Consider the following 27,489-nt stretch of genomic DNA (forward strand, 5'->3'; position numbering starts at 1 on the left):
TCTCACCATCAGCACAGAACCGGCCCAGGTCATTGCCGGCCAGCTGGATGGTTCTGTTTTCAACGTCCGTGAGGACCTTGATTTTGTGCATTCACCCACTGGTCAGCAAACTCACCCTCTTGTTGTGTGCTAGCTTGCCCTGCATGGGTAGAGATGGAGAGTTTAAGGAGGATGCCTGCTGGGCTGGATGATAAATGTGCCTGTCCTGTGTGGTTGGTGTGGTCGCATGGACGGGATGAAGACAATGATAGTGAGTGTGAGAGAGTGAATGGTGATGTCCCTTAAACTGCAGTGAGTGAGGGCCTTGCGGATGTCTGTTAGGTTTGCGAGTGTGTGCATTGAGATTGATGAAAAGAGTGGTGGAACGAAGGAGATAATTCATCCCCTTGCGGCACGGGATGGCCATTTTTTTGCTGGGTGTTGGCACTAATCACTGCTGCCACCGCCTCCCAAGACAGCATGCTGTTTTACCCACCTACTACCACACTTAGTGCAAATCTGAAAAAACTCCGCCCACATTCTATGTGTTCCATCCGGTTTTGGTACCAGCACAATTGGCGAACTCCAGTTACTGCAACTAGACGCAATTATGTTATTTTGAAGCATAAATTCATTTCTTTCTGTACTTGTGATAATTTTGCCAGATTTAATCTATAAGGAAGATGCAACTTCTATGCATAGTTAAATTTGTCCTCTCCATCTCATTCCCACAAATAGTTTTGTGTGACGGCAATATCTCCTCCAAATCACTTTGACGCTTGTCTGGAAGGTAACTCAACATTACATTTAAATTTTCAAGTCTCCCCTCATTATCCAATTTGGTTAGAGGAAAATCAATTTCAGAATCCTGCATTTCTACCTCTTTTTCTTTTATCTACCACCACTAACACCAGCTTTTGGTCCTCTTCTCTGTTCAAGTACATTTTAAGCATAATTACATGATACACCCTCTGCTTCTTTCTTCTATCTGGAGTATTTATTAAATAATTTACTTCACTCAGTTTCTTTTCAATCCTGTAAAGCCCACTAAACCTTGCCTTAATGAGTCACCTAGTACTGGTAACAGAACAAGCACTTTTTCCCCAGCAAGGAAACTGCTTTCTTGTCTGCCTTCACTTTCATCACCTGTTGTGATATCCTTAAATGCTCCCTAACTAACTCACATGCTCTGTCAAATCTCTCTCCAAAGTTTGGTACATAATCCAGGAGAGTAGTTTCTGAATTTTGACCGACCAATTTCTCATGAATCAATTTCAGGTATCCTCTCACATCATGACCATTAACTAGCTCAAAAGGACTAAAACCAGCCAATGCATTAGGAGCATCCCTAAAAGCAAAACACAGGAACGGAATTCCCCACCTCAATCCTGTGGATAATCCTGACTATACGACCTCATCATAGCTTTCAAAGTTTGATGCCTTCTTTCCAAAGTCCCTTGTGGCTCAGGATGATAAGCTGTTGACTTAAACTGTTTTATCCCCAAACTGTTCATTACTTCCTTAAACAGCTGTGACATGAAATTTGACCCCTGATCTGATTGTATTTCCTTTGATATGCCATATCCTGTAAAAAAATTAGTCAACTCTTCTGCATTTCTCTTTGTTGTAATATTGCTTTATTGACCATTATTTTCAGTAAGTACTGATTTCCAATTTTAGTCTGAGGGAGGGGCCCTACACAATCAATCATGACCCTAGTAAAAGGTTCTTCAAATGCTTGAATTAGAATTCAAGGTGCTGGCTTAATCACTGCTTGTGGTTTCCCTATCATCTGACATGTGTGACTTGTTCTATAGAATTTGACTACATCTCTGTCTACAGGCCAATAAAAATGTTTTTGTGTTTTCGTTTGTGTCTTTCTAAATGTCCCCCCATTGGAATTTCATGAGCAATCCTCAGAATCTCATTTCTATATCCAAATGGTATAATAATTTGATGAAATCCCTCTAGCTTTCATTTGCTGAAACATGGTAAGACTGCCATTTTCTTATTAAAACATTACCCTTAAGGTAATAATATTCTGAAATACATTCTGCCTCTGTTTCTGAGTGAGCTGTTTGATATAACTGTCTTATTTGTGTATGCTTTTTCTGTAACTCCTCCAACTCCCTTGAGCTAAACACGTCAGCTGTATTCTCTGTTCTTTCTTCCTGAACAATGCAATCAAACACAGTGTCAGCTAATTGAATTTCCATACATTCTCCCAGCCTTTTAATTTTCTGTTATTCTTGTTTCAATGTGTGAGCCTGTGATATTCTTATAACACAATCTGGAAACAATCCAGGATATTCCCTCTGCAACAATTCTGTTGAAAACACTTCTACGGGCTGCTCAGCTACCATAGACATCACTTACATCTGTGACCCAGCTATATCATTACCTAAAATAAATTGAATCCCTGCAATGGGCAATTTTTCCACTGCTCCAACAATCACCTCACTTGTTTTACATTTACTCTTTAAATGTACCTTCCACAATGCAATAGGTTTAGCATCTCCATGAATCCCATTTATTATCACCTGGTCCTGCAATACTCCCTCTGAACAACAAAAAATCCCACAACATTAAGGATTGAGTAGCCCCTGTGTCCCTTAAAATTTTAATATATTTACCTATTCCACCCTGTACACATGGAAATACTTTCCCTTCACATACAAAATCTTTAAAGATTTCTGGAACCTACTCCTCAGAACTAGCTTGGGTAAATTGCAAACACATTCCCACTTCTCTCCCTATCACTGATTCTTCTTGGTTTAACTGTACACAAACCATTAGTTTGTCCTGTGCCTGAACCTCAGAACCCACAGTATTTTTACTTTCAAAACTTTTCTGCACCCCAATAATCCCAGCAGATTTTCCCTGTAATTTCCAACATACTGATGTTATGTGTCCAACTTTATTACAATGAAAACACCTCAATTTTTGAATGTCATTTCTACCCTCAGCACCTTCCTTTTTATTCTGAGAAAAGAACTTCCTGGGAATTTCCACCTACTCCTCTCTGCCCTGAATTTCCTTTCACCTTCCCACTTTCTATCCTTCTCTGATTTAAAAGGGTGATGAAAAAAAGGTTTAGCTCTATGAACTAACTCATAATCATCAGCTATCTCTGCTGCTTGTCTTACCATTTGAACCCTCTGTTCCTCCACATGAGTTCTAACTACTAAAGGGATTGAATTGTTAAATTCTTCCAAAAGAATTACTTCTCTAAGAGCTGCACATGTCATCTCTATTTTTAGTGCCCATATCCACCAGTCCAAACTACTCGATTTTACTCTCTCAAACTCAATATAAGTTTGCCCAGGCTGTTTCCTCAAATTCCCAAATTTCTGCCTGTATGCCTCGGGAACCAACTGGCATGCACTTAAAATAGCCTTTTTACCACATCATAGCTCACCGACATTTCTTCTGACAGTGAAGGAAAAACCTCATGTGCTCTACCCACCAGCCTGGATTATAACAACAATGTCCAGTTTTCCTGTAGCCATTTCATCTGTTTAGCTTTCTTCTCAAATGAAATAAAGAATGCTTCAACATCTCTTTCCTCAAACTTTGGAAGAGCTTGTGCAAATTTAAACATGTCCCCACTGAGTTTTAGGTTAAAGGTTTTCTCATCATCAGAACTTTCCTTAGCATCTGATGCCTCCTTTTTAAAATCCAGTACTCGCTGTTTCTTTCCTTCATTCTCTCATCCATTGCTAACTTTTCCCTCTGGAGATCCAAGTTTCTGAATTTCCATTTCTTTTTGAAATAATCTCTCTTTTTCCCTTTTTTCCCCTGCTGCCTCTAGTTCCAGTTTTTTTCATTCCCAATTCTTTTTCCTTTTTGTTTGCCTCCAAATCAAGTTTTCTCAGATCCTTTGCTTGTTCAAATTCAAGCCTCTTCATTTCTAACTGAAGTCTCACTAACTCCAGCTATGACTCATTAGTGTCAGGTATCACTCCCAACTTTAAATGCTTAGCTATCACTTCAACTATATCTGCTTTCTTTGCTCCTTAACATAACCTCAATTGCAACTTATCCACCAACTCTGTTAACTTACCCTTATATACTTTCTGTGACACAACTGGAGTCTTCTACTTCCAAAAATGTTTTAGCCATGGATACAGCCATTTTTCCAGTCTCACCACGTTAAAAATACCTCACACCAACTGCTGAATTCAAAGTGCTTCTTATACACATAACCTTAAGATTCACCAACTCCAAACCAATCAAGGAAATACATCCTGCAAGAGCCCCCAGTTTTGTTATGGCACAGCGGATGGTAAATGTTGAGCTGCTCAAATTCCAGAGAGAAACTTGAAACAGCTGCCACAATTGTTTTTGCAATTTGTATTTTTATTTCGAGATGCATGCCTTGAATTCAGTCGTAATAAATCCACCGAGTTTTAGAGGTTTTTTACAAAACTAAATTTAACATTTATTAATAAAATAAATGATTTTATGCACATACATAGGTATACAAATTACTTCAATGATAGCTTCTAAATCCCCTAATTAATCAGGCTCCCATTTACAACTCCATCAAGGCAACAGTAAAACAACATTGATTTCAACAGACCCAAGCAAAGCACACAATACCCTGGTCAGTGAAATTTAAGATGAATTCTCTCAGCCTCAGTTCCTGGAGATAGCAGCTAGGTACATAGAGGCTGGAGGTTTTTCACACTTGTTGGATATTAGAATGCCTTCTTCCTTACACAAAACCTCATCTCCTTTATACATGTTTCTCCCTTTTTAATGCAAATTCCATTGTCCCAATATGTCTTTGCAACTTTAGTTTTTCCAGAATATAAACATTTCCCACCACTCATATTATCAGTAATCTTTGGGGAAAATAAATACATTGTTTGGCTAGCCTCTTGTAACACCTTACCATCTCTTTCAAATTCACTACTCTGGTTTATCTAAAAATGCAAATGTTCTTCACACCTCACATTCTAAAACTTCAGCCATATTTATGCATTTAGCATTTCAAACCTAGTATCCCCTCTGATGCATCAAAGCATCCAGACCAGCTGTCTGTAATTCCCCCTCCCACCAACACGCACACACCTACACACAGAGAAACTAATCCAATCTCCATTATTAACCTAACTTTGCAAAAAAATTACAATAATATTATGAAAATTATTATATTTCCAAGACATATACAAACACACACACGCACACAGGCATACATACACATGCGTGCACGCACACACATATATAAACACACACACGCACACACAGACACACATATATAAACACGCACATGCATACAGGCATATACACACACACACACACACACATACATACATAAACATACGCATTCATACACACACACACACACACACACAGGTGCAAACAAAGAGGAAATGTATCAGAAACATAAAGAGTAGCAGACCATTAATCACACCCTTAACAACAGTCAACTGTAGAAAGAGAGAAAAAAACTCAGGGGAAATAAATTTGCATTTGAACGTCTTTCAAGGAAAGTATTCAAAGCCTATTAAATATCTCCCATCAACCATTGTTTCTTACATAATGTGATCTAGTGAAGTGTCAATTCACTGCACTTACCACAGAATGGGAAGATGCAAACTTTTACCTGCACAGTGGCCCGGATTTTTGCTCCCGAGGTGAGAACGCAGATTTGGAAAATTTTCTGGCTCGTGGCAGCCGCCTTGGGAAGAAGAGTCCAGAATGGCGCTTTCATTCTGGGATGGGGGAAGATCAGGTACACGCTGGTGTTGGACCTGCTGCCCTCGGACATAGATGGGAGGCAGCCACTGAGTGCCAGGGCAGGCTTGTTAAAATGCCTGCCTCAGTGCTCTGGGATGTTGTCCCTGGGATGTACTGTTGCATATTAAGCCCACTAGCCTTTACCCCTCACTTCCCCTCACACCCCTACCCCTCTTCAGGCCCCATCCATGCCAACATATGCCCCCTCCACCAACTTGGTCCCTTATAGCCCTATGCCAACTTAGTGCCAACTCATATTAACACATAACTGCCCCATCCCCCCACCTAGCATCTTTTATCCTTACGCTCTCCATGCCAACTTACTCAGTATCTGCCATGAGCAAATTCAGGAGCCATGCTGAGATGAAATAAATTAAAGTCTAAGTATCTATTATAGACTTAGTTACATAATAAGTATTATATTGATAAAAGCTCATTCAATATATTTCAATCCCCTCAAGTATTTTATCCCTTATAAAAACAAACATTTGTACACATAACCCCACATCAATAGCAGCCAATCCTTTTGGAGTTGTCAAACTATGAACTTACAGCACCCAGCCCCTCCCCCCACTGTGATGATGACAAGTCGTGGAAGCAGTCGAGCAGTAATAACGCTATAATGATATCACTTAGAGTTATGTCAACAAAGAGCTATTGAAACCACAAGCACTGATTTTATTCAACTCAGGCTGGCTGGATTTTTTACAAAATTTAAAGGGCTCAGAATTTAAATAACTTGACAGCTTGACAGTTCCACAGACCTCATCTGCCTTTTACAAGTGTTTATGTCTACTTTAAGAAATCATAAGTCACATGCTGAAGGATAAGGCCCTCATTCCGGTGAAAATGGGGTGTGTTTGAACTCAGCACTGAGTTCATCTGGTCCTGCTGGGTTCAGGATTCCCTCATGCATGAGTTACATCTTGTCTCTATTTCCCCACGAGCAAAAATAGGATCTGTCGGATATGGGGGTCCTGGTGCCATTTGGATAAAGCGCAGCGTTTCCATGGCTCCATAAAAGTCTAGGCCAGTGAGTTCCTAATCTCAGGTACAGGCCGGGCAAGACTCGGAGTAGCAATCAGAATTTACCCACAAGGAATGCGAATCATCAAGGGAGATTGTTAACCAACTCATTTCAAGTGGGTAAGCTTACAAACTTTGGTTTGATTTATTCCTGGAGGCTTCACTGTATGACCTCCAACTGCACAGTCCGATGAAGCAGCCTTTTTTATCCCCTATCTACAATGTCTATACTAGTAATTCTCATCATAATCATTGCATGTGCTCTGCCCAGAGAAAGGTCCTTGGCTCATTATCTGCTGATGCTTCACCCTGAACTGTTTTCTTGGTAGACTTTTTGTCAGTGGTGTTTCGCCAGTGCCTTCACTTCAGGGGCAAGCCAAGGAGGCAGGTCCCAAGTCTAGCTTAGCCAGAAAAGGAAACAAACCTGCACTGTTGACTTCATTCTTAACCACATGCCAGGCATCTGAGGTAATCTTTCTCTGTATAAGAAATGAAAACATTCAAAGTAAACCCACATTTTTTTTTAATGCCCCTATGATTTTTCTCTTGGGTTGCTCACAGCAGTAACTAGGAGATTAATTTTTAATTGCTGGAGCCTGCAGAACAATCTTGTGTGGGTTGGGAGGCCTAAGAATGGTATTGGCCAATTTTAGCAAGAAGTCTCCTACTCCTCTTCCAGCCATTGTCGAGTGAGAGTCTATAAGGAGAAAGGAAATAGAAATAATACCGAAAATAAAGCTGCAGAAATACAAATGCACATTTTGTTATGTCAACCAAGCTCTGCTTGACCTCCATAATTTACATGGACAAACGAGGCTGGATCTGAGACTAGTGTCATGTATCACTGGTCGAATAATAGTGTTGGTAGCCATGTGTGGAAATGGAAAGAAAATACAGGGGCAGAATGTAATCGGGGAACACGGAGGTCTGGATGGCTTTCACATTCAAAATGATAAATCCAGTTTAGTTTGATGATTCCTGTCATGCTGTTGCGATCTTACAAAGGCCATTAAAACAGGCACAGATCTTAAGCTTAAAGAAAACAGATTCAACATTTACCTGTAACTTCAGCATAAAACAGACTGATCAGCATAATTTTTTTTAGCTATTTCTAACTCTGCTGAACAGATTTACAGACATATATTTCTCACTCATTGCATTTAAAAAAGAGAAATATCTGAAGGATAAATAAGAAAAATTGTATAAATGCCATAAATTTAAAATCTCTATGTTTGCTGTATTAGTTTTAGTATGCTGCATACATTATTTTTGCTCAGAGCTCTCTCACCGAAAGTCATTTTATTAATTGAATCCAGCATCATTAAAACATAGATTCTGACCCTCATTTCTCCCTTCAGGCTGTGAAAGACTTTCGGCCAAAAATAAACTACAGAAGAATTCCTGCACTGCAGTGCAAGAATCCTGGGGACAGCGTTTTGTTTCCTATCAGTCTATAAAACAAATTGGAACAGTTTTTCAAACCAGTTACCTTTCCTTCCCACCCTCTATGGATGTGAGCAGTTCGATATTTGCGAGTTTTAAGATAAGGAGAGTGGATTTCAGAAAGAACTGAATAGGTCTGAGCTCTAACATTCGATTCTCTGCTACCACATTCCCCTGGAACTCATTAACCAACACAACAAGAAAATAAAGCTGGAAGAATTCTTCACCCCCTCCCCCACATCCCCTCAACTCTTTACCCTGTCCTGTATTCTCACGCCAACTCCTCCCCTGTCAGACCCCTCTCTATTGTATGGACAGCAAGCTTTGCCGATGGGCTTTTGCTAGTCTGAATGTTCTTTGATAGACAGCTGGCATCCACCAATCCAGAGCTTGGAGTCAGCTCATTGCTATATTATAGTACCAGGTGCTAACACTACCACAAGCAGAGGAAGAAGCCGGTGCTGGGGAGAGTGGGTCTTTTGAGGTAGTGGAAACCTCGTGTGCTCTTGTAGCCAGCAAAGATTTTACAGGCAAAAGAAATGCTATTAAAGAATTTGAATTTTTAGTTTATCTTTTGTGTAGAAGCTGATGGAAGAAATGCTGCTGAAAGCCTGAAGAGAGAGAGAGAGAGAGAGAAAGAAAGAAAGAAAGACAGAGGGAGAGAGAAAAGGAGAAACTGAGTGTTTGCAATTAACTAAATGAGTCCTTCACAGTGACTGCACACAACACTGCTGACTGCCCCAAATCTCTGTGCAAGCGGTTTCCGCTCAATCTAACCTGAAGCTGGATACAACACTTCAGTTTACTTGGGTAAGCCTCTGCTATTTTTTATTCTCTCTCTCTCTCTTGCTTGTATGAGATCTGTAATTCCTCAAGCAATTATTTATTTGAGCACAGTTTTTTTTAATGGAATGATTGTCTGCTAAGCAGAGGCATGTGTGCCCCCTAATCTCTGATTTGCATTTAAATGCGACTGCATTCTGGAAGGAGCTTTCCTTTCTTTATTCGCACTCAGGAATCTAAAGGGACAATAGGCCCCGAAGAAGCAGAATGAAAAGCTCAGCATGGGCCCTGTGTTTCTAAGATCATAGAGTCCGCTGTCACCTTTAAAGCTGATGAAGGGGCTGGGAAGAGCCCTTCACCTTCGCCACTGTCTATCGCACTCTCGAAAGGCAGTACCCTCTTGCACCTCGTCCCAGCAGCATACAAGAACGGTTCCCAGACAAAAGGCTGCCAGCAAGTTGTGTGTATGAGAGCGCGTGTGAACCTGGCCATTAACTATAGCTGTCAGTGTTTGCTTCGGGCTGTGTGACAGGGTCCCAGACCTCATGGTATAAAGCCGATGAATGAACTATTCACACGAAGGGCATAATCCTCCCATTTCCACCCCCAGCCCTATCCAGGAAGGTTTTATTCAAGGGGGCAGTCGAACATTGAAAAGAGTCTGAGCTGCCAAATAAGATAGTCTAAAGGTATGCAAACAAGGCGAGCAGCTGCTGTCGTGCTCTGGATTTAGAGTATACAAATGTTGCTCTGCTTCACTTTGTGCTTCCTTCCCTCTCTCTCGTTTTGGCAGCTGTTTCTTTTTGGGAAAGTAAAGTGGGGGGAAGAGGAATAATTTGCTGATGCTACAAAACAATTGGCATTTTTTTTTCCGAATGTGTCTTCTCTCTTTCTCTCCCCTGTCCCCCAAGTCTGTTTAGCTCCTGGTTCCTCCCTTAATGTGAAAATGTTAAGATATAGATTGTACTGTGTGATGAGATTCCTTTAACTTTTTTTCAGGTCATAGTGTTAGAATTTCTTTCAAAGGAAATTTTCAAACAATACATCAATTTGCAACTTCTGAGCTCCTGGAGAAATATGCATCATAATTTTAATTGGTTTTGTATTTTCACGCATATCTTCACTGCACTTTCCTTTGTAGTACAGTAACATTGTTATTGCTGAATTTGAAACTGAGGTTTGTATAAAAAGAGCTTTTGTAGTTATTCACTGTTTGCCTGATTTTAATTTCACAAATCCCCTAGTCCCTTTCCTCTGGATGTGATCAAAAGACAAGCAAATAACATGAGTCACCTTTATCAGCAATGCCAATGATCATTTGGATAATATCTGAAAGCATTTGACAAAGGATCAGTACAGGAACAGTGGAAAGATGAGCCAATAGGCAGTGTATTGGGCAGCATGAGGCTCTGCTGGAATATAGGAGTTTGACCCCAATGTTTGTTCGTATAAAAGTAACACCATAGCTAATATTTAATTAGCGCAATTTATTGTATATTTTAGCATTTATGAATATGTAAATTTATGCAAACCATGCAGCATATCAGTCTTCAGTTATTTATGTATAGCTTTGCACTGGAAGAAGGTACTTACATGATCTTGTTCTGCAATTCTCCATATCCTCGAAGTAAATGGATTGAGTTCATTTTACTTTGTAAATTGTGAAGATTTCTTAAGTTCAATCTGTCTTGATAATGGTGAGTTTTAAGACACGTACTAAGTTTGTGTGCACTTAACCTTATCAATATTACGTGACAGCTATGCAAATAAATGTTAGTGTCAAATCGTAGTCAATTATGTGTTCTTTTAATGTGGTTTGTTTATCTTAATCAGTGACTGAACCACCTTCAGTACTTGAAGGGTGAATTGAAGCAAAGTCACTGGAATTTAATTAGATTCCACTTCCAAATAATAACCCCAATAAAAATCTTTTGTGTAGGTCATTCTTTGGCAGTCTGTTGGTATCAGTGCTGAGGGCTTCAAGAACTTGCATTTTGGACTTCTTCTAGTCCCCCCTTATGATCAACTTTGTAGGCTGTGTTGGCACCTATCTATTAGCTGGAACAGGAGACTCAGATGATTAATCTCAAATAACAAATCACTGAGGTAAATAAAGGAAAATTGAAAATACTTGGGACTAGATTTTATATCTGCTGCCATTTGGTTTCTTAAGCCTTCTATCTGGTAAAGCTGTTTAGGACATCATTTTACACAAGCTTGTGAGCATGGATGGACTCTGGTGATGTAATTGGTGATATTGTGCCAGCTTGCTGAGTACTTTTGATCCATTGCAGCATGTACAGCTCAAAACTCTTTATTGATAATTCTTCTATCCAGCACAGAAATAAAACCGTTGAGGTTTGGCCAGTGAACATGGCTTGTACATTAGAGTTCTGAGACATTACTGAGGTCATACAAAGTCACTTGCCCTCATGTCAACAAAGTTGTTCAAAAAAGCAAGATGAGCTCACATGTTATGAGGCCACAATGCCCTGGTTAGTTAGCACACTGATGCCATTTTGAGGAACTATTTTTTATTTTTATGCACTATTTGGGTACAGGGCACCAATTTGTTCATGACTTATTGTCTTTAATGTTTCATGTTACTGAATAAATATTCATGAGGCCATTTGAACTGTTTTTGACTGGCTTTCTGCATTAGTGCAGTGAAGTTTCAGCAGGGGCTAGGAAGTGGAAGTGGTCTCCGTTACTTAAATGAGACATGCATATAAAGGATGGAGGCATCGATTAGTAGTTGTTAATAATTATCAAGTTTTCCAAGGCTATTGACCTTTTTCATGAAATTTACATGTCACTCCTCAAAACATTACTAACTAGCACCAAATTGACCTTGCATCTGATTCTTAAAGCAATTCACCCCAACTGAGCAGAAATTTGCAACAATGCATGAAGCGTTTGCTTTGGGAAATTGCAGAGTAAGCTTATTTTCCCACTGTATTAAGTGGAACTTAACCCCATCCTGGAGTCATGTGCTATGCTGTGAACAAAAAGCAGCTTGGGTGGATTATATGGTCATAAGACAGAAGCTTGAGGGAGGCTGTTAGACCCAATATAGATTAACAAACTCAAAACATCTCTCGTTATTATAGTCGGCAGTCACTATACCGTGGAGCCCACTGTAAGGACTTGATTTTTAACTCTGCAAGTGGATATATTTTGATTGGGTTAAATCACACCCTATGAATCAGTTATTAAATATCAAAATACAAAATGTAGAGTCTAACCACAACTATACTATGACAGTTTTTGGGTGTTTGGTTAAAAAAACACCTTTCATAGCTATGCTACAGTGAAGGGAGCAGATTGAACTGCCAATGGAAGTTACCATGGAGACATCAATCAAACACCCCCACCCCCAATTCTGGTAATTTCCAATCCCTTTGAAGGTATTGAAGTGCCTGGCACTTCCTCAAAGAGAAAAGGAAAATAAAAAAGAATCGTTCTTGACCCATTCTCTAGCACTGGTTGAAAGCAATGTTAGTAGAAATCCAAGTGTGTGCAATCAATCCCTGCCTACAGTCAGGGTGATCTGATCTGTGATCTGGATAAACAAGGCATGTTTTTAATTCAGTAAACCAACTGGCCAAAAGCCACTAGCTATGGATGTCAACAAGTTTAGAATGGGCAAGAAAGAACATAATATAAATTGGATGACAGCAATATTCTGCCTGCATGTAGATTGTGAGAAGAAAGAGACTTCAGTAGGAAACAGGATTGTTTCTTTCCTCACCATAAAAAAACTATACACTCAATTATTACTGATGCTATTAAACAAGACTCGCTGCAAATGAAAGCTTTTGGGTTTCCATCAACAGTGTAGGATGTGCACACAATGTGGCAACTGTTAGATATATGTTTTGATGCTGGTTGATTTAAGGCTTAGTTACATTTATATTAAAAAAAATTCTCTTGAATAATAGAGGTGATTGCTGTGACCAAAACATTCAATAGTCAGAATTCTCTTAATGCATCCCCTCATCAAATTTTTTTTTGAAAATTCTCAATTCCAATCCAGTTCTTTGCTTTTGCAACTGACTTTTTAATCTGAAATGCTGTTTGAGTTCATTTCATTAATTGACTGCATTAATTAGCTGAAGAGAAGCTGTTTCAGTCTCTGCATTGAATGCAACACTGAACAAAGACCTCCCAATCCGTGCGTCTGGTTGTCCTGGCAGACGTGAACTGTGCAGATGTCGTCTCATTTGTTCCCAAGCTGGACAGTGCTGGCATTTATAGGACTCCATGGTGATGGAGTAAAATGCAGACGCAATGCTTGATCCCATTTCAAAGTTGCACTGCGTTAATCAGAATTTGACTCTGTGGTGTACACATGCCATAGCGAAGAATAGGCTTCCTTATCTTTTAATAATTTAACTTTTAAAATGACTGGTGGACAGTTCTAATATCTCCTGTACCTGTAGTAGATTAAGAAGATTCATTTGCTTTGCTATTAGTACTGGTACTCTTATCATCTCAAATTTCAGTAATCTCCTTTACAATAATCTGCCTGTCTAATTCGGGAATACACATCTGTAACTGGGCTGATCACAAACATTTTTTTCTGTTTATTGGAGTAATGTAAAATAAAAATATATTTCTTTAAATCATAGGGCTTGGTACTGTTCCTTTCTGCCTATTTTTAGATGATGCCCAGGAAAATTGTGTCCCCACAATTGGACTATATCTGCCGCCTTGTCTTATTTGTCCAGCTTTCTTTGATTTCTATGCTGAGGTCAATAGATGATCTTCCAGATAAGGTCTAGCACAAACCATGCCCACCTTAAATGTTTGTGACCATCTAGATGCATTGTCAGTACAAAGTGGTGGTAAATTTTGAACAGGAGCCCTCTCCAGTCGCCCCGGTTGCCATTATTTCTCTCTCTTTCCATAGACTCGCCTCTCATTACCTGCTACATCCTCCTGGCATCATTCACCCCACCTTTGGCAGGAGTTTGGTTGAAACCCCTTTTTACACGTGCCGAGTCCTCTGTCAAGTTTGCAGTGGAGGAAGACTTCAAGGAAATTCTCTGACAATATCTAAAAACCGATTGAGAATAAAGAACATAAACAAATAAGGCTGTAGAGGGACATTGTGCATGTGCTGCCATCTTGAATTTGAACAATTCAAATACCATAGCACAAATGTTCCCCAGAATAAAGTGATCATTGCCCCTAATTCATTCACCTGGATTTCATTACTGAGGCTGGCTTACAGGATATGAACTCTGTACACTCTTCACTGTCCAGTTTTCTTGCATTTTCAGTTGCAGCATCTGACCTCCACATAACAGAGGTACAGTTTTGCCATTGAGCCTCAACTGCATAGGATATCAAGAATGAGTCAAACATGGACTTTGCTCCCTGACACCAAATTCAGCAATTGGACTGTGGAAGATACAACAATGGTTTCCCCCACAGGATGATGCCATTGGGCAGAGCAAAGAGAGACTTTTGGCCAGATTTTTCCAGAGTTTGGGATGACTGTGGAGTCTTTAAATATGGTGGGTAGGACCTGAATGCGGAAGAGACCCCATTTCCAACAGATCCTGGTTTTGTCAGCGGGGGTTGTGGGTGAATCTCTCAGGCAGAAAACCTGAATTCAGCAGGGTCATTTGAAATTAGAGCAGAGTTCAAACAGACCTCATTTTCCAAGGGACTTAACTCTGTGTGGGAGTCACAGATTTATGGAGGAGGCATAAACTCCTGAAGGGTGGAGAAGATCTGTTTAAGTGTCATGATCTTAAGTTATTTAAATCCCTAGACCTTTAAAAATGGAAAAAAAAAATACACAGCTGCAGTTGTCAGTTACAGTTTAAAAAAAACAGACATCCAGTACAGAGGTGCATTGATAGGCTATCTGGTGTAGTTTAGAAATAAAACATTGGCAGCCTGTTTCAATAGGCTTCATTATTGATGTTTTCTAAGTGCTGTTATTAGAGTTGATCCCATTATGAATACTTGGCTGAGTTTCAAAAGTTCACAAACCACATCTCAGTAGGGGGAACTGAGTTTACATTTTGACACCTTCAGGAGGCTATTTGCTTTGATGTAGTTAGTGAATAGAAGTTTGTTTTCATAACGGACCACTTGAGGGTATCAAATTTTTGAATAGGTTTCACTGATGAGTTTGTTTTTGTTTTACTATCAAGTAACTCAGTGAGAGCTCTGTTAGATTTAGTTTAATTTTTTCCATCTCCACATGACTCTGCCCATGGTAGATACTTGGGGCAATGGAGGTGGTATGTGGGTATGATGTGGATGAGGGCTAGCAAGCCATACAGCTTTTTGTACAACCAGGCCAAAGTCTGAGAACCAAAGCAGGTCTTCTAACCAGCCTGCCATAGCACTCACCTGCCTCCAAGGGTGGTAGGCCTGACTCCATCTCGTGCTCACTCACCCCCTCCCCCACCCCTGCACGAGTCAAAGTGTATGTAGGGATCATTTCCGTGGAGACAGGTCTGCCAAGTCAGGAGATTTCCCTGACTTTCAGCCTCGATCGCGAAAATCTGGTCCTCTGCATTTATATTTGATTATTATCCCTCGGAACCATTGGATGTCAAACTCTCTGCGGTGAATTACAATGTGCAGGAGCTATTGTAGGCAAATGCAGCAGCCATTTTCATGCAGGATCCTACAAACCATCCCTGTGACGAATTAACACCTAATTTGGTTCTGATGGAGGTTCAGGGAATAGTGTTGGCCATTGCAATAAGACAACTTCTTGTCCTTCTTTACTTAATGCTGTAGGATCTTGAACATTCACTTGAACCAGCAATACCCAACGATGGGCCACAGGTAAATACCATGCCCCCATGAAAGCGATGCCTCCATCAATGCAGCATTCCTCTAGATCTGAGCTAGAATGTTGGCCTGGATTATGTGCTCAATTTCTGGAGTGGCATCAGAACCCAGAACTTTCTGACTTGATATGATTGCATTGCCAACCTGATCTCAGATGTTTGTTAGTAATAAACTCCATGTAAACAGAAACTGGGTGATCTACTCTGATATCCCCTGTTGATTATCCGGCATTCTCCAAAGTTTGCATCACAGGAGAATCGTGCTGACACAACACCCATGGGTAGCTGTGCAGCTGCATAAACAGGTACTCTAGGTGGATACCTGGATCTGCTAGAGGCCTACTGAGAATTGATAGGCCACAGATATTTCAACAGCAGTTTAGATCCGGATGTATGTATCCTTTAGGTTGCAGGCTCCTGAATCATACAAGATTAGATTTTGTTAAACTGTAGAGTATTCCCTCCTTATGCCCATGACATTTCCATGGTCTGTGCCAGCTGTGGATCTTTTGTTTATACTTATTTTGTGCTTATAGTTTGTGCATCTGTTTCCTCACTTCCCCCCCCCCCCCCCCACCCCCCCACATCCCCAGCCTAGCCAGCAAATGCCCACATCCCATGAAAGATAAATAAAAATAACACACACCCATCACATGCAGCTTCTAATAGTGTGTTTTTCAATGTTGGAAACCGTACATCTAACTAAATTACCTGAGACCGTGTTTAAAAATCACAGAACAAAGCTTGGGCTTGTGCAAATCCATTTGCTCTAAATGGAAAGCTGGCTAGTTTACAGTTTTTGATAGGAAAAGTCATATTTGTCCATTCTCAAATTGAAACCCCAATGTCTCTAGCTGGACGTAGAATTATTCCCCCCCCCCCTGCCAAATTTGCTTGAATTTGAACAGACTGTAGCCTAGTTGATGTTGCGGCTACCCTATTCTCTGCCTGATTTAACCTTTTCACCCTTTGTGTGCCAATCAAAGACCTTCTGTCCCCTCATTCTTCTGCATCTGTGCTACTTAATCTTGTAACGCTATTGACTGCAACTATTCATTCTGCTTTGGAGCCATTATAGATTATCAGTGGATCAAAATTGCAAATGATATTTTCATCAGATCTGCAGAGATTTGGCAGGAACAAGCAGAGAGTTAGCACCCTGTCAGGATTGGATTATCCCTCATCGTTGAATTACACTGAACTCCTGTGTATTACAAAGAAACTGGAGTCCTGTCTTGAATTTTTCAGGATCGCTGAAACAGGGCCCCTAAGAAGTAGTGGTTTTGTGGTGCCATGCTAATTTGATATTTTAATGTCCTCTCTTTCCAGATAAAATGCTTCAGTCAGTAGATCAACTTTGCAAGGGCAGTGCCTTTTGCTGAGTTTCATGGTTAAAAAGGGAGAAGAAAGAACAATTTGCCTTTTAGTTTTGGTTCAGACTGGCAGTCATGCAATGTAAAGTAGCATGCATGTTAGTGCCAGTCAGCACTCCATCTGTTGCCTCTGGCTGCTGTGTAAATCCACTTACCATGTTTGATAACAGGAATTATTTGGCATAAGTCAATATGACCAACAATTCCTGCCTAAGGTTAATTGCTTGGTAAGAAGTCCTTCCTTTAATATTGGACCTTCCTTTTTCAGTGGTTAAATGTTTTCACATTACCACTGGAAAAATAGCCTGGAGCAAAAGCCTGGTGTTTTTTTGTAAGTACCCATGGTAAGATTTTATACCTGTGGTAAGATTTTATATCCATCATCAGTAAATTGACACCTCCACCATTGGTGGAGCTGCCAAGACCCCAAACTCCAGGATACCCTCGCTACACCTCTCTACCTCTCCACCTCATTTTCTTCTTTACAATCTATCTCTTTGAACAAGTTTTTGGACATCTGACTTAATATCTACTTAGGGTTCATACTTTGTTTTTACAATTCTTCTCCTGTGAAGCACCCTGAAACATTTTATGTGAAAAGTGCTATATAAGTTGTTGGATGACAAATGTGGTCTGTTAAGTCAATTTGAATGCAATCTATATTTAAAGGTTACGAGTGTTTGCCAGAGTTCAGATGTCATTTGTTGTTGGCTTTTTATACAAGCACAGATGTAAAAAGTAAAACCCAGTCCTTTCTTTAACAAAAACAGAAAATGCTGGAAAAACTCGGGTCTGGCAGCATCTGTGAAGAGAGAAACAGAGTTGACGTTTCGAGTCTGTATTACTCTTCAGAGCTACAGAGAAGTAGAAATGTGACGAAATTTATGCTGTTTAAGTGGGGGTGGAGCAGGTAAAGCTGGATAGAAGGCCAATAATAGATGGGGGCAAAGGAGAGACTAACAAAGATGTCATGAACAAAAGGAAAAAGGGCTGTTAATGGTAGTGGTAAGGGCTAAAAAAAAAAAAGGTGCTGATGGTGGCATAAAGGTAAGAAAGCAGAATGTGTTAATAGCAGGACAAGGGTAAGCATCCTGAAAAGAACAACATGAACAAGTGACAAAAAGCCCTAATGGGGGTGGGGTGGGGCGATGGGTGGTGGTGGGAGGGAGGAAAAAGGGATTTAAAAAGGGGGGGAAAGGGGGATAAAATGATGAATAAATGAATGAAAATAGAAATAAATAAAAATAAAATGATAAAAATGAATTTTGAAGAAAGGGGTTTAAAAAAAGGAGTGTAGATAGAGGAGAGGTCTGAAGTTGTTGAACTCGATGTTAAGTCTGAAGGCTGTATTTGCTAACTTTGACCTAACTGAGGGAGGATATTGCGGTAGCTTAGAGCTAGAGGAATGAATCATCACCAATTTAGGGGTACTTCACTTCCAAAACCAAAAATAGTTAGCTTCAACAAATTCCAGGGTTGGTTGGGGGAGGGAAACGTGAGCAGAGGAGCTGGAGTAGCGGGTGTGTTTTAACATTCTTATTATTTTAAAGGGATGTGCTCCTGAGTGGGCTCTGTACTGCTAGGAGCAGCCCTTTTTTTTTGTTTAAAATAAAACAAATGCAACTGCTGAGCAGTCAGCCCAAAATCCTGGATGGCAGACTCCGTAGAACCATCATCTTGAGTCGATTCAGGCATGTGGCAACTTGGATTTAAGCGTAAGTGGGCTCCCTGGAAGCTGAAGTCATGTTGCAGCCCTCAAGTGGTGAATTTCTCAATATTCACCAACATTGGGACTGCAACCTGCAAGTCATGATGTATGCTAAGTGTGCATGCTTGGAGGGGACAAGTGGATCCCCTCTTTTGGATCAATAGATCCCAAAACATTCTGCTATTGGAGTGAGGGGGTAGGTTCCTCATTTTATCTCTCATAGACAAATTAAGAGATTGATTGATACGATTAGTCAACTCCATTTTTATCGTATCCTGTAACTACCAGGATGGTGAAAATCAAACACAATGAATCATGGATGACTTATCTAGCAATTCCCATGTTTAGTGCATTGATATGAAGCTTGATTTATTCAAGTCAGCCTCGTCCCTCCCCACAACAGCAACTGACTAGCCCTTTTTTCCCTTTTGAGAGGGTTTCATTTCACTTTTTTTGTCCTTCATTTCTGTCTCAATATTCAGATATGAGGCATCCATTCATTCATGTCCCAAAAATGAGAAAAGAGTGACTTGTTGGGGGTTGAGGGAAAGAGTGCCTCAGCTGTCTTGGTGCAGTTAGAAATTTAAAATGGACAAAGTTTCTATGGATGGGTCAGGGAAAGATTTGAAAGTACTGAATAGTGAATTGGTATTGTCTGGAAACAACTTAGAGGGAACTGGAATAAATTATCTCCAGTTTGGAAAATCAATGCCTTAAAGATCCTTCATATGAGGTTCAGGGCTATAAATGTGTGAAGCTCTGCAAAAATAAATGTGTTTTTTTCATTAATATCAAAGAGAACATGAGGACAAAATTAAAGTTGGTGACTGCTCAAGTTCTGAGCAGTCAGAAATCATGCGCAAATGAAGAAAAGAAACTGCAATTTCTGGAAATTTGATATAATTAACAGTGCTGGAGAATAGAACACTGAATTCCATGGGAATTCTCCCAATCATTTGCTGTGACATCGGCAGAACTCCTGAGAAGCGTTGGAAGTAAATGTTTACACTGCATTTCCAGTGATCTGCTACCACAGAACAGCCGTAGAATTATTGGACAAAGACCTGAATCCTGCTGTTAGAGACAAGTTAACGTTTCAGACCAGGATACTTAATTTTACATCCCTTCCTCACCCTCTTTGCTGTGTGTAAGACTTGGTCAAATTAGGAAACAACATAGGACTGCTGGTGGCCATTCAGCTCCTTGAGCCATTTCTGCCATTCATTTTGGTCAGGGCTGAGCTGTATCTTTATGCAGCTTGATTTGAATTGAAGAAGGATGTGGATTTGGAGCTCAGTTCAATTAAGCAAGAACATTTTGTTGGCTTTAATTGACTGCCACTGCTCTTCAAGAAATGCCTACCTCCTTGAAGTTCTGTTCTTTTCTGCGACAAGATTTCCGTTCCTCTCTTTTGCCTTGTTCACCTTCCTTGCTTTCCATTTCCCTCCTGGTGTTTGACAAGGTGTTTACTAAAACCCGCTTTCACAGCCATATCTCCTTTCTCAGTGACTGTCTCCGTCTCCGATTTACCCCACGTGGATTTCAACTGAAATTCCACCCCTCATGTTTCGAACCCACCCAGGATTACAGGTATCTCCGGGACATAAAAAGTTTCTCGGACTGCTGTTCCCGTCACATTCTGAAATCCACACTCAGTGCCATGCGCCGCCATATGAACACACTCGACCTCTCCCTCCAGCAGCACCGCCTCACCCTTTTTCAAAGCTGCACGTGCCCCCAGTTTCATTTTATTCTTCAACTCATCCGACGCCTCAACAAGAAACTTTTTCTCTTTCTCTCAAGTGCTAAGGAACGCAAGCTCCAACAACTCATCGACACCAACACCCATCTAGGACCCTCCACCCCTGCCCGTCCCTCCGTCCCCACCCCATCTTCCAATCCCAACCCCAGCCGTGTATTCACTATACCCCCTGACCTTCCCCTCTCCGATGCTGAACGTTCAGTGCTCAGCAAAGGACTTAGTTTCATACCCTTACGCCCTCACCTCAATGAATTTCGGGCTCGGCATGATGCTGAACTCTTCTTCCGCCGTCTTCGTCTCCAGGCTCACTTCTTTGGGCAAGAGTCCTCTCCCAGTTCAACGGATCCTTTTACCCATCTCCAATATTCTCCCTCCACCTGGGCCCCTCCCTCTGGCTTCTTACCTTCTCTTGATCTTTTCATTGAGAACTGTCGGCGCGACATTAGTCGTCTCAATTTCTCTGCTCCTCTCACCCATTCTAACCTGTCTCTCTCTCTGAACTTACTGCACTCCATTCTCTCAGGTCCAACCCTGACATTGTCATCAAACCCGCTGACAAGGGTGGTGCTGTTGTTGTCTGGTGCACTGACCTCTACCTCGTGGAGGCTGAGCGTCAACTCGCAGACACTTCCTCCTACCTCTCCCTGGACCATGACCCCACCACTGAACATCAAGCCATTGTTTCCAGGACTGTCACTGACCTAATCTCCTCTGGGGATCTCCCTCCCACAGCTTCCAACCTGATAGTCGCCCAACCTCGGATGGCCCGCTTCTATCTCCTACCCAAAATCCACAAACAGAACTGCCCCAGTAGACCGATCGTCTCAGCTTGCTCCTGCCCCACAGAACTCATTTCTCGTTATCTTGACTCCCTTCTCTCTCCCCTTGTCCAGTCCCTTCCCACCTACATCCGCGATTCCTCTGACACCTTACGTCACATCAACAATTTCCAGTTCCCTGGCCCTAACTGCTTCCTCTTCACCATGGACGTCCAATCCCTCTACACCTCCATCCCCCACCAGGATGGTCTGAGGGCCCTTAGCTTCTTCCTCGAACAGAGGCCCGAACAATCCCCATCCACCACTACTCTCCTCCGTCTGGCTGAACTTGTTCTCACGCTGAACAATTTCTCCTTCAACTCCTCTCACTTCCTCCAAATAAAAGGTGTGGCTATGGGTACCCGCATGGGCCCCAGCTATGCCTGTCTCTTTAAGGGGTATGTGGAACATTCCTTGTTGCAGTCCTACTCCGGCCCCCTTCCACAACTCTTTCTCCGGTACATCGATGATTACTTCGGTGCCGCTTCATGCTCTCGTCGGGACTTGGAAAAATTTATTAATTTTGCTTCCAATCTCCACCCCTCCATCATTTTCACGTGGTCCATCTCTGACACTTCCCTCCCTTGACCTCTCTGTCTCAATCTCTGGTGATAGACTGTCCACCAATATCCATTACAAACCCACCGACTCCCACAGCTACCTCGACTACAGCTCCTCACACCCCGCTTCCTGTAAGGACTCCATCCCATTCTCTCAGTTCCTTCGCCTCCGTCGCATCTGTTCCGATGATGCTACCTTCAAAAACAGTTCCTCTGACATGTCCTCCTTCTTCCTTAACCGAGGTTTTCCACCCACGGTTGTTGACAGGGCCCTCAACCGTGTCCGGCCTATCTCCCGCGCATCCGCCCTCACGCCTTCTCCCTCCCAGAAACATGATAGGGTCCCCCTTGTCCTCACTTATCACCCCACCAGCCTCTGCATTCAAAGGATCATCCTCCGCCATTTCCGCCAACTCCAGCATGATGCCACCACCAAACACATCTTCCCTTCACCCCCACTATCGGCATTCCATAGGGATCGCTCCCTCCGGGACACCCTGGTCCACTCCTCCATCACCCCCTACTCCTCAACCCCCTCCTATGGCACCACCCCATGCCCACGCAAAAGATGCAACACCTGCCCCTTCACTTCCTCTCTCCTCACCGTCCAAGGGCCCAAACACTCCTTTCAAGTGAAGCAGCATTTCACTTGCATTTCCCCCAACTTAGTCTACTGCATTCGTTGCTCCCAATGTGGTCTCCTCTACATTGGAGAGACCAAACGTAAACTGGGCGACCGCTTTGCAGAACACCTGCGGTCTGTCCGCAAGAATGACCCAAACCTCCCTGTTGCTTGCCATTTTAACACTCCACCCTGCTCTCTTGCCCACATGTCTGTCCTTGGCTTGCTGCATTGTTCCAGTGAAGCCCAACGCAAACTGGAGGAACAACACCTCATCTTCCGACTAGGCACTTTACAGCCTTCCGGACTGAATATTGAATTCAACAACTTTAGGTCGTGAGCTCCCTCCCCCATCCCCACCCCCTTTCTGTTTCCCACTTCCTTTTTTTTTCCAATAAATTATAAAGATTTTTCTTTTCCCACCTATTTCCATTATTTTTAAATTTTTAAAATCTTCTATGCTCTCCCCACCCCCACTAGAGCTATACCTTGAGTGCCCTACCATCCATTCTTAATTAGCACATTCGTTTAGATAATATCACCAACTTTAACACCTATGTGTTCTTTTGTGCTATTGTTGTTGACATCTTTCGATGATCTGCTTCTATCACTGCTTGTTTGTCCCTACAACCACACCCCCCCCGCGCTTCTTTCTCTCTCTCTCTGCCCACCACCACCACCACCACCCCCCCCCCCCCACACACACACACACACACACACACACACACACACACACACACCTTAAACCAGCTTATATTTCAACTCTTTCTTGGACTCGAACTCAAGTTCTGTCAAAGGGTCATGAGGACGCGAAACGTCAACTCTTTTCTTCTCCGCCGATGCTGCCAAACCTTCTGAGTTTTTCCAGGTAATTCTGTTTTTATTTTGTTGGCTTTGCTTGTTTTGCAGTTTTTTTTTCTCTGAGAATCTAGGACAATACCAACTGTGTAAATCTTATGAATATTCATTTGATTCATTGTTCTTTGGGTGTCACTGATGTCGAATTAAATAGTCAAACTTGAATTTTGGTGGCTATTCGTTGAGGATCAGCTGCCGAATCCTGTGCTTTTTTTATTTCTAATTGCTTGACACTAAATTATTCTAGTGTGGAGATTGAGCAGGTATGTTATAGCCATCATCATCAGTCCATTGAAATGAGTAGGATGTCTTTTTCCAGGCTTCATGATTTGTCTCCTCGGGTGACTGAGCAGGCCAATCCTTAAGGCACAGGTCTTTGGGCAGAGAGGATAAGAGTTGCCCTGCAGAAGTGGGGGTGGGGGGGTTCTTGAGCTACCATTCTGCATTCTCTCTCCTTCTGTTTGCATCGCTTCTCCATAGCAGAGTTTATGCGGTCACTTTCTGAATATAATGCAGCTTGTTGGATGAGGTGGTTGGATGAGGTGAATTCACACGGCACAGTGTGTGGCAAGTTCCTCACATGCACCCATGTCGATTTTATTCCTTTTTCAAAGAGGCCCTTAGAATGCCCTTAAAATGCTCTTTCTGAGATCTGGTGCCATCCTTGAGTAACAAAGAGAACCTGCTTTGGGAGCTGGCTGTTTGGCATGCGGGTGCAGTGGCCAGGCCAGTGCAGCTGATTTTTCGTGATCATGGTTCCAGCATCGCAACTATGATTGCGAATATAGCAGTACAGCTGAAGACGAGGCGCAATGGAAGGGAGAGTGTTATCTAGCATGACACATACCTGGTTTCATCCATGTGTTTGAGTAGCTGCTCATAACCATGCAACCAAATGTCAGACACTTCTCCACAAAGCAAGAGTTTCCCCCGTCTCCTCTTACACCTCCTGATGGACGGTTTTTGAGAGTGGCAAATCTGAACAAGTTGACGATTCACTCTTGTAGCTGGGAGGTCCTATATTTTCTGTTGGTGTTAGACTGCAAAGCCAGCAGAAATCTAGGGGGAGATGGAAGAAAAGGCAGCTGGCGCCTATCCAGTGGCCCCAGGCTCACCTTGGCTAGGTGGGGGAATGACAGTGGGAATTTCAATTTATTCATCCATATATGGTGCAGGCAGACGGAATGTTAAAATATTATGCAAATCATAGGAATACTTCATCCAAAGTATTTACTGTTAGTCGAACCATAGCAACCCGAACTTAAGGGCTGCCTGTTCATCACTGGTGTCCAGTGTAGTGACTTATGCTTTTCTTGGCTCTTAAAATTTTGATTAGCAAAGCAATCAAGTGCACATAAGCTGTTGACCATGTCAGCTGGGATGGCCTACCCAGCCTGCCACCGGCAATCTCTGCTTATCCTCCAGATGGACTTCCCAGTAAATGCTGGTTAAGTTGCCAACACTTTGTATAAACCCTTGGGTACATTAATACCTCCTGAAAATGTAGGCCATGAGTTTTAAGAATATTATAAAGAATCCCAAACGTTTTGTCTGCATTTGTAAAATAACAATTTAACTTGCAGGAGCTGTAAGTGTCTTGCTACTTACAGAACACACTTAACAAAAAGAAAACAGGAATCGCCTGAACCATCACCTACCAAATCACATGATGATTACTCAGAGGCTATATACTTACATTCAATGTGCATCTCGTGGCACATCCTCTCAAAACATGGTACCTACTTAACGTAGAATTTAAAAAGAAGCCGTTGCTACTGTAAGAAAGCTTCTAGATTTTTATCATGATCTTGATTCGCTACTTCAAGCATTTTCCCAAAACTAATTGCCACAAAATCATCTGCAGCCCTTCCACCAGCTCATGTACCTTCTGTTGAAAACTGCTGAGCTAATCCCAAAGGATCCACAGGAATTGCCCAAAAGTGTCTGAAATACTCTTTAAGATATGACAATTGTTCATTGAGATTCGCCAAAACCCATGATTCATGAAGTCTTGAGGTGTGTGTGTGTGTGTGTGTGTGTGTGTGTGTGTGTGTGTGTGTGTGTGTGTGTGTGTGTGTGTGTGTGTGTGTGTGTTCAATCATTGCTATTGGATACTGCTCTCACTTGAAAGATTCCTTCAAATCATTAGGATCTAAGCAGATGCACAGTACACCATCCTTCTTGGGTACAAGTATCACTGAACAGATGCATGAGGGCAATTTTACAGGAGGATGATGTTCTGTCTCACCAGACCATCCAGGGTTTTCTTCCACTTATCTCTTAAAGATACTGGCACATGGCACGGAACAAGTTGGTTTTGTTCAGTCTGACTTCTATCTAACTTGTCCTACTCCATCACTGAACACCCATAGCTCTTTCAATATTAAATAGTCCTTAATTAGTGGCTTCCTGACATTGATCATGTACACTATTATTCCAGGAGATGGCGTTTTATTAATTGCATCATTATCATTATGCCTATTGCATGTCCAGGCAGGCCTTGCTAACTATCAGAGGTGTTATAGTCGTGCTATCAATGAGCTGACGCACATTATCACCACGTTGGACTAGAATTCATAATTGTAATGAGGAGACTTGATCTGCCATAAATTATAATTGCTGAAGTGGTTCCACCCTTCTGGAAGCTTAAAATCCCTTGCTGCTTTTTCACTGACATGATAAGGGGAATTATATTACCTTGTGCACCGGTGTCTGGTTAAAACCTTAGGCAGTTGCCTGACTCCAGAGCTTGAGTGTAACACAGTCATCAAAACCAATATGACTGATCTTGTTGATTCTTAATTGATTTGGTCTAGTTATCTATCTGTGTGCAGGCAATTCTCATGCGTGATATTTAGCTTTGAAATAGTTGTTCTTTCTGTACTTGTTGCACATCTTCCCAAATTGCTCTTTGTGTTTCACTAAGACTAACACATCCTCAGCTGCAGGCAGCCATTATTGAACTAGCTTTATTTACACCTCCACCACAGGACAGCAGAGAGAGCAATATAACAAAAAATTCTCTCATCTTGCAATATAATGCACTTTTGTCCCCTGTGGGAATTTTGTCTGTTCCCTCTGTTCCAGCAATCACGAGTCTTTGGGGATCCTTTAGCTTTGACCTGAAGCTTACCTTGCCATGCCTCGTGCTTTCTTTGACTTTAAATATCACACTCGCACTCTGCCCTTTAAACTCCGGATAGCTTTTAAGTTGCTCCGCTTTGTTTTCAGTCTCGTGACAAATCTTATCCGTCTTCAGCAAGGTTGGCTTAGATTCTCGAAGCTCTCTGTCTCACCCTTGAGTTCACAATTCCAAATACGAGCCAGTCTCGCGCTTTTTGCATTAGTGTCAAACTCACACCCTTCAGTGAGTTTTGTGTTGTACAATGCTGGTCATAGGGGAATGCAGAATGCCAGCAAAACCTGTTAAATGTACAATTCTGTAAAGGAACAGCCCTGCATGCTTGGCAACACTGAGAAAAGTTTGTCAGCAATGGCTCTCTTTATCACTGTCTAGCCACGGCCAAGACTGACCTTGCGGAGAAAGCTTGTACGCATCATTCCCTATTGCTGTGAGCAGGGGCGACTCATTATGGCTCCTGCTCGAGCTTCATCACGAAGGAATAGCATTTCCAGGCTTGAATCTGTGCAACATTCGCATTTTGTATTTCAAGAACCCGAGGTGATGGTACAGCAGCCCCCCTCCTCCCAATATCATGATGTGCACACTTTAATTTGCATGTAGTTTCATAAACTCTGCCAGCTACCAAGCTGGTAAAGATTGATGTTGCCATGTGTAGATGTCTTGTTATGAAAACACTCAACTCTGCCTTTTTTTAAAGTATCAATATTTTATTTTTGAATATGTAATAACAAACTAATTCGCAGCTCCTGAAACTTTTTCCTTGCTGCTTAGTATATCTCTGACCCAGAGGGGGAAAAGAAAGGAATCACCTGACTTATCAGGTGACGAGCGGCATGAATCTCATGA

At 41.8% G+C, this 27,489-nt stretch overlaps 1 protein-coding gene across 8 annotated transcripts in view; it reads left to right on the forward strand.

Moving 5' to 3' along the window:
* Positions 1-8,613: 8,613 nt before the first annotated feature.
* Positions 8,614-27,489, forward strand: part of lrrn1 (leucine rich repeat neuronal 1) — a 41,134-nt gene continuing 22,258 nt past the window's right edge. For 5 of the 8 annotated variants that reach the window (XM_041192280.1, XM_041192285.1, XM_041192283.1 and 2 more), the window contains exon 1: positions 8,638-9,003. The gene's annotated coding sequence lies outside the window, so the exon portion shown is untranslated. Of the gene's footprint in view, positions 9,004-27,489 lie in introns of all 8 variants that reach the window. The other 3 variants (XM_041192281.1, XM_041192282.1, XM_041192284.1) reach the window with 3 other exon arrangements.

The sequence above is a fragment of the Carcharodon carcharias genome, chromosome 7 (genome assembly GCF_017639515.1).
Source record: "Carcharodon carcharias isolate sCarCar2 chromosome 7, sCarCar2.pri, whole genome shotgun sequence".
NCBI classification, from domain to species: Eukaryota; Metazoa; Chordata; class Chondrichthyes; order Lamniformes; family Lamnidae; genus Carcharodon; species Carcharodon carcharias.